This window comes from Oreochromis niloticus, linkage group LG17 (assembly GCF_001858045.2).
Source record: "Oreochromis niloticus isolate F11D_XX linkage group LG17, O_niloticus_UMD_NMBU, whole genome shotgun sequence".
NCBI classification, from domain to species: Eukaryota; Metazoa; Chordata; class Actinopteri; order Cichliformes; family Cichlidae; genus Oreochromis; species Oreochromis niloticus.
The window spans coordinates 29,407,487-29,414,527 of NC_031981.2; the positions used below are offsets into that span (position 1 = coordinate 29,407,487).

The 7,041-nt window shown below is 41.5% G+C and overlaps 1 long non-coding RNA gene across 1 annotated transcript; it reads right to left on the reverse strand.

The window, feature by feature from the left end:
• Window positions 1-3,725: 3,725 nt before the first annotated feature.
• LOC112842591 (uncharacterized) lies at window positions 3,726-5,314 on the reverse strand. Its single transcript, XR_003214418.1, has 3 exons — window positions 5,249-5,314; window positions 5,086-5,148; window positions 3,726-4,686 (listed from the first exon to the last, which is right to left on the reverse strand). It is a non-coding gene; the product is annotated as an uncharacterized LOC112842591 (long non-coding RNA).
• Window positions 5,315-7,041: the final 1,727 nt, after the last annotated feature.

Genomic DNA, 7,041 nt, shown 5'->3' on the forward strand with positions numbered 1-7,041 from the left:
TGTATTGCTCTTTTTTCATGGTGCTTTTTACTGTGATTAGGTTCCCTGGTCCATTGGCTAAAAAACACCCCCAAAGCATTAGGTTCCCACCACCATGTTTGACAGTGGGGATGGTGTTCTTTGGGTTGAAGGCTTCTCCTTTTTTATGCCAAATGAAGGCAACATCATTGTGACCAAATAATTCAATTTTTGTTTCATCTGACCATAACACTGAAGACCAGAAATCTTCTTCTTTGTCCAGATGAGCATTTGCAAAGGCCAAATGAGCTTTTGCATGCCTTAGAAGTGCCTGGAGAAGTGGCGTTTTCCTTGGTCTGCATCCGTGGAACCCAACAGTGTCCGTTGGACTGTCTGCCTTGAGACATTGCCACCAGCAGAGCCCAGATTCACCAGAATGGCCTTGGTGGTGATCCCTTGGATTCTTTTTCACCTCTCTCACTATTCTCCTGGCCAGCACAGGTTTCACTTTTGGCTTCCGACAACGTCCTCTGAGATTTTCCCCAGTGCGGAACATCTTGTATTTTTTAATAATACTTTGCACTGTAGCCACTGGAACTTGAAAACATTTGGATATGGCCTTGTAGCCCATTCCTCACTTGTGAGCAGCCACAATGTGCAGCTGCAGGTCCTCACTGAGTTCCTTTGTCTTAGCCATGAATGTCCACAGACCACCTGCAGAGAGCTGCTGTTTTTCACCTGTTGAGTTGAGTAAAACAGCTATTTCCAATTAATCAGGGTAATTAGGATGCTTTAGAACAGCTTTGACTATTTGGAATGGTATGGAACTTTGGATTTTCCCAGAGACTGTGACAGTTTGTAAAGGGTATGAATAATTCTGGCCATGATACTTTTTGCTCAAATGTAAATAAAAGCTGAGAAATATTTTTTTTCCACAATGATGCGTCTTGTACATCATCTTATTATCTTTTGTGAGACACCTGTGTCATTTCCAGTCAAAAAATAACTTGCTAGTTGAATAAAAGTAACTTTAAGTCAAAATTTGCCAGGGGTATGAATAATTATGGGCTTAACTGTATATATATACATACATACATACATATAGTTTCATGAGATAGTCACCTGAAATGGTTTTCCAACAGTCTTGAAGGACTTCCCAGAGATGCTGAGCTTTTACCGGTCCATCTTGTCCTAAACTATCTCATCCCATGGGTTTAGGTCAGGTGACTGTGGAGGCCAGACCATCTGGTGCAGCACTCCATCACTTCATCACTCTCCTTATTGGTCAAATAGCCCTTACAAAGCCTGGAGGTGTGTTTGGGGTCACTGTCCTGTTGAAAAATAAATGACGGTCCAAGTAAACGTAAACCGGATGGGATGGCATGTCTCAGCAGGTAGCTGTATTGGTTCATTGTGCCTTCAAATTTGAATAAATCCCCATCAGTGTTACCAGCAAAGCACCCCCACACCATCACACCTCCTCCTCCATGCTTCACAGTGGGAACCATGCATGTAGAGGCCATCTATTCACCTCTTCTGCGTCGCACAACGACACGGTGGGTGGAACCAAAGATCTCAAATTTGGACTCATCAGACCAAAGCACAGATTAATGTCCATTCCTTGTATTTCTTGGCCCAACAAAATCTCTTCTGCTTGTTGGTTTTCCTTGGTAGCGGTTTCTTAGCAAGTATATGACTGTTGGTCTTCTTTTCCCAGCGTGGTCCTCATGTGAGCCAGTTTCATTGTAGCGCTTGATCGTTTTTGTGTCTGCACTTTGGGACAAGTTTAAAGTTTTAGTAATTTTCCAGACTGACTGGCCTTCAGTACTTCTAACAGTTGTCAAATAGGGCTGTCAGCTGTGTACCAACATGACTACAACACAACTGATGGTCCCAACCCAATAAGAATGCAAGAAATTCAACAAATGAACCCTGACAAGGCACACCTGTGAAAACCATTTCAGGTGACTACATCATGAAGCTCAATGAGAGAAGGTCAAGGGTTTGAAGTGCTGACAACAAAGCAAAGGGTGGCTACTTTGAGGAATCTAAAATATAAGACATATTTAGAGTTATTAATATTTTTTTTCCTTGCTACATAATTCCACATATCTTGTTTCATATATGTGATTTCTTGAGTGAGAATCTACAATGTAGCAAGCAGTAAAAATAAAGAAAAGCCATTAAATGAGAAGGCGTGTCCAATCTTTTGACTGGTAGTATGCAAGTAAACAACTATAATGCATTAACGCATTTAAAGCATTAAAGATATCAATTTGATTAAACAGCGTCTGCATACTAGTGGATTAACTAATGCAGAAACACAGAAAATACTTTTGGTAATTACCAATGCTGATAAATTAGCTCAGCTGTGGCACAAACCTTACATTGGTTGGTGATGTCATTGATTTGTTAAGCAAGAGTCTTGTCGGAGTTCTTTTTGTATAAAATCTGAACTTAATTTGCATTTATTGGTTGCAAAAATAATCACGTTTTTGTTTTCTTTGCCCCGTTTCATCCCACTGTTCTCCTTCCTAATGCTGTCTCAGTGACACTGCTGTGGGCAGTGCAATCATGATGCATGATACACACACCTGAGGCATCGTAATGTTTTGACACAGTTTGTTCTTCTCCTTATTATGCATCTCCTCCTTCCTTTTTGCCCTTAACTTTCACCACATCAGGCCTTTGAGAAAAGCAAGTGGAAAAACACCCTACTGTACACCACACACTACTACCAGATTTCATGCTTTTGTACCCATTATCATAGTCTTTGTGCACAGCTTGCTAAATTAGCATCTTCGAAAGTTATTGCAAACCTGGTAAAAAAAAACAAACACTAAATCTACATAACAATGCAAATCGTGTTCTGTTTAAATCCATGAAATAGGAGTAGTGGTAGAATGCAGCTTTGTGTTTACTCAAGTATTGAAGTACCCTTTAAGGACTGTGATGTCATGCTGCTTTACATGACACTGTATGAGTTCCATTCTGTTTATTTTAAACCATTAGTTGTGGATTTCCAGAATAAAAACCTACTAATGTATAACGCTGTGTTATACTAGATAAAGAACTATACACAGTAATGAATCAACACAACTATCAACATAACAAAATGTATTTGATTCTGCAGAGTAGCCACTTTTACTTTAGGTACTTTGATGCTATAACTTTTGTCCTATGACTAATGTAGGATGAGGACTTTTACTCAAGACTCTAAATATGTGCTTTGCTACTTTACGAAACAATTATTCAGTACAAAATAAACTTGGCAGTTTTTAATGTTATGCCACCGGTGTTGGAGCACAGGGCTGCACAAAAGCCTGAACATCATACTCAGTATTTACAGCAGCACTGTTTACACTGTGTTTGTCTCTAGTCAAATATCTGGATTTCCCATGGCTTCCCTTGTCATCTTGTTAGTGTATGATCGCATTAACCTTCGTCGTTGATGATGATCAAACCCAAACCCAAGGCAACCAGAAAATGTAAGTTTTGTTTTCATGAAATTGTTCTCCCAAGTCTTGAATAATCAGTGAAAGAAGAAAATAACCCTTTCTTTTTATTTTATTTTATTTCTTTAAAAAGAGATGAACATGATAACCCTATCTCGGGCTAGGGTTATCGTGATAAATGAATTAAAACTCAGAGGGTAGAACCTCCCGCCCTGCCAAAAAAAACCCCCAACAAAATGGAAATATCACTCAATCTGTGCACTAGAAAGGCCCACTGGGAAAATTGTATAGCTGCTTTTACTGGTGTTTAAAAACAAAAAAGATATGCAGGTTATCAGAAGTTTAATTGATATCCTCAGGCGTTGTAGTTCAGAAGGCTCTCCACAGCAATACATCAACAACATGTTTCCCCAGAAAATATTACATTATGGAAGTAAATGTACCAATTTACAAGGTCTTTAAACAGCAGTGTGAGCAGGCATTAGAGACAACAGCCTGGGCGCGCACACATATATACCCACAATTTCACTAAACGTATGCTCAATCATGCATGTCTGTGCTGTCACATGTAGTTAACAAAGCGGCCCGTCATTTATTGTAGATTAATCCTCGTTCCACACAGTGTCGGGACCTGCACTTTACCTTGTTTTATCGTCATTAAGGGAAAGACATTGAAGAGCTGAGGAGCATGCGGGACGAGGACAAAAAAAAAAAAGAGCAGTGAGGCGAAGATATATCCAGTAAAGGGCGATATTGCACAGGGAGGCAGGGAAAACGGGGCAGGGTGAAGAAAAAGTGAAAGAACCTTTGACAGATGAAAGCTACAGTGGATTTGACTGGAATACGGGAGGTGAAGACAGACAAAGAGAACAAGATGTTCCAGGTTACATTTTAATACTTGGCTATTTCCAGTAGCTCTAGCAATGTGTGATGTTAGTGTAGGTCACGGAAACAAAAGAGAAAAAAAAGAAAGAAAGAAAAAACACAGGATGTGAAGACGCTGTATGAAAGACAAAGAAACAGGTGTACCAGAATACAAACAGAGAGGTGCTGAGAGATTGAAGCTTCCTGCTTTAATGAACCCTCCAGCATCAGCTCTGGCCTCCGCGCTGTAGCCAGAAGCGCCTGCCCTTGCTGTCAAGACCATGTCCGAGCTGTGCAGAGCACCAGTGACAGCTGTACCAAGCTTCACTTTGAAGTCCAGAGTGCAGCAACAGGGTAGATAATGACCCCGCCAATCTCCTCCCAATGCCCTGTCTGCTTCCCCTGGCCTCTGTGCAGGGTAAAAAGGAAGGCCTAATGAGCATACTTTTCTGAACAACTTTCACTGAAGGCAAATGCATTAATTCTTGATCCGCTGCCACACTTTATAGTGCTCAGTCTTGCGAGGGAACGGGGATGAGTCAGGGTGAGAGGGAGAGTCGCTAATGCATGTTTCAAAAAAATAAAAAAATAACACAGAGTGGAAAAGACAGGACGCAGAAATGCGAGGATGGTAAGCGAGGGATCTGCATCTTTGTTGAACAGCGTGACACTGAGCAAGAGAGACAAGGCTGAGAAGCACAAGTGACTGCTGGACTTAATGACGTGGAGGTAAATAAGCTTCCGTCTCCTTCCCAAACAGTTAAAGGGGGTAGCTGTCCGATATCTGGCGTAATTAATTAGTGTTTACCTGCTTCAGATCTCAACCCAGGTTGCCGCCCAAGGATAGAAGTTGAATGCTTCTTCATTTGGCCTGTCAGGGTTACAAAGCAGAGAGGTAATCCAAATCAGCTCTGCCAAGGACAGCTGCTTCATCACAATTATAACAAGGTGTCTGCCTGCTGCATCCATACCTGAGGCACTTCAAAAGGGTCGGGGCTAATCAATCTGTAGCACTTCCTGCCAGCGGCGGTGGCTTCGCTTTTCACCAGAAGATGTTTGATGAGAACTAAAGTTCCAAACAATGTTCGATTAGCGAGATCAGGTTCAGTGTGGCAAAATTGAACCATCACAGTGAAACAATTCCTCATAACAAAAAGCCTCAGGGAGATGTGAGAGAAGAGAGAAACCAAGTTTCCGCTGTCACAGTTGCGTTTAAATGGTGACAGATAATAGCAATTTTTGTAGGTTTAGACTGAACTCATTTTTACTCCCATTTCCTCTGGGTGAGGACAAATACAATTACTTTCTTCGCAGCAGAGGCAGCAATCATTCCATGCTTTTTCTTTGGCAGTTTAAACTGCCTGGCATGTTAGCATATCTTCAGACAACAGGCTATCTACATTACTGGGCCGTTTCCTCCCCATTTGAGTCAGTTGTTATCTGAGTCCCCCCCAATTCATCTGATGATGAATGGTCCGCTAATGCCCTGAGAGATCTTTACCTGCAAGACTGCAAGACACTGTATATCACATGAAAAGTAAACAAAACACAAACGCGCTATCAACTCCGGCAGGAATTGCACCGTAGGGTCCATAGATCACACTATTTTAAGGCACACACATTTCAGACAGAACAAATAAAACCATGCCCCGAGGGAGGAACCAGTATGAAACGTCTCAAAACAGCTGCTGTTTTTATACTCATTGTTTATCGGCTGGCCAGCATAAATTAACCATGCCCATTGTCTCGCAGGAATTTTAAGGTTGAGGTCTTTTGTACTCAAGCATGCCATCAGGACAAATAACAATAGCAAATACTTCACGGCAGATGAGTGTGGTTATGCACCTGCTTTGACCAGCTGTGTTGATATTTTCTTTTACATAAATTGTAACCACTTTAAAGAAGCATAATGTACATTATAATAACAGCTTCAAAATTCTTTTGATGCCACGCTGGCTTGTAATGAGAAAATTGCAGGCTGTCCTTACCCCAATCCAAACATTCATCCTCTGTATATAGATTTAAATTTGGCCAATCTCATGTTTGAGCAATCTTATGAGTGGCTGCTATTTTTAGATTTCTCAGTGGAACTCCCATTATGTCTCATTGTACTTAGACCCCTGTTATGACTGCTGGATCTCCTCCAGATCCTTCGACTTGATTTTTATTTTCGGGAAGTGGAAGTAGTAGGGAGCCAAATCTGGTGGGTGGTCCAGGTGGCAAGATTGTCTTGTGTGTAATGTTGCCTCGTCATGTTGAGAACATTTTACTCTGCATCTCCCTCCTTTACTTGATGCGCTACCTTGGAAACTGTGAAGTTTTTACGTGCAAACTGCTGGAATGTGTTCGGTCATACTCAGAGATCCTCTCACACCAGTGAAGAGCCTTCATACAAAATTCAAGTCAGTTTTAAAGAGAATTTGACATTTGGCCTCAGTGCGTGTGATGAAATTGCCGAGTACACAGTGTATACTCGGAGAGTGTAACTGATAGCCAAAACATTCAAACCCGTTGTGTTGCTCTGCAGAACTGGTGTTGCACTTTGGCACAATACATTATTTCTCCGTCCACCCACCCCTCCGTTTTCTTCCACTTATCCAACACAGAGTTTCTACCCTGGAGCGAATACTGAACCGCGAATAGACAGAGGTCGACTGTGACATTCACACTCAGATTTACACCTACACTTAATTTAGAGCCAGCAGTTAACCTAACATACATGTTTTGGGACTGTGGAAGGAAGCCAGAGCACACATGCAGGAAC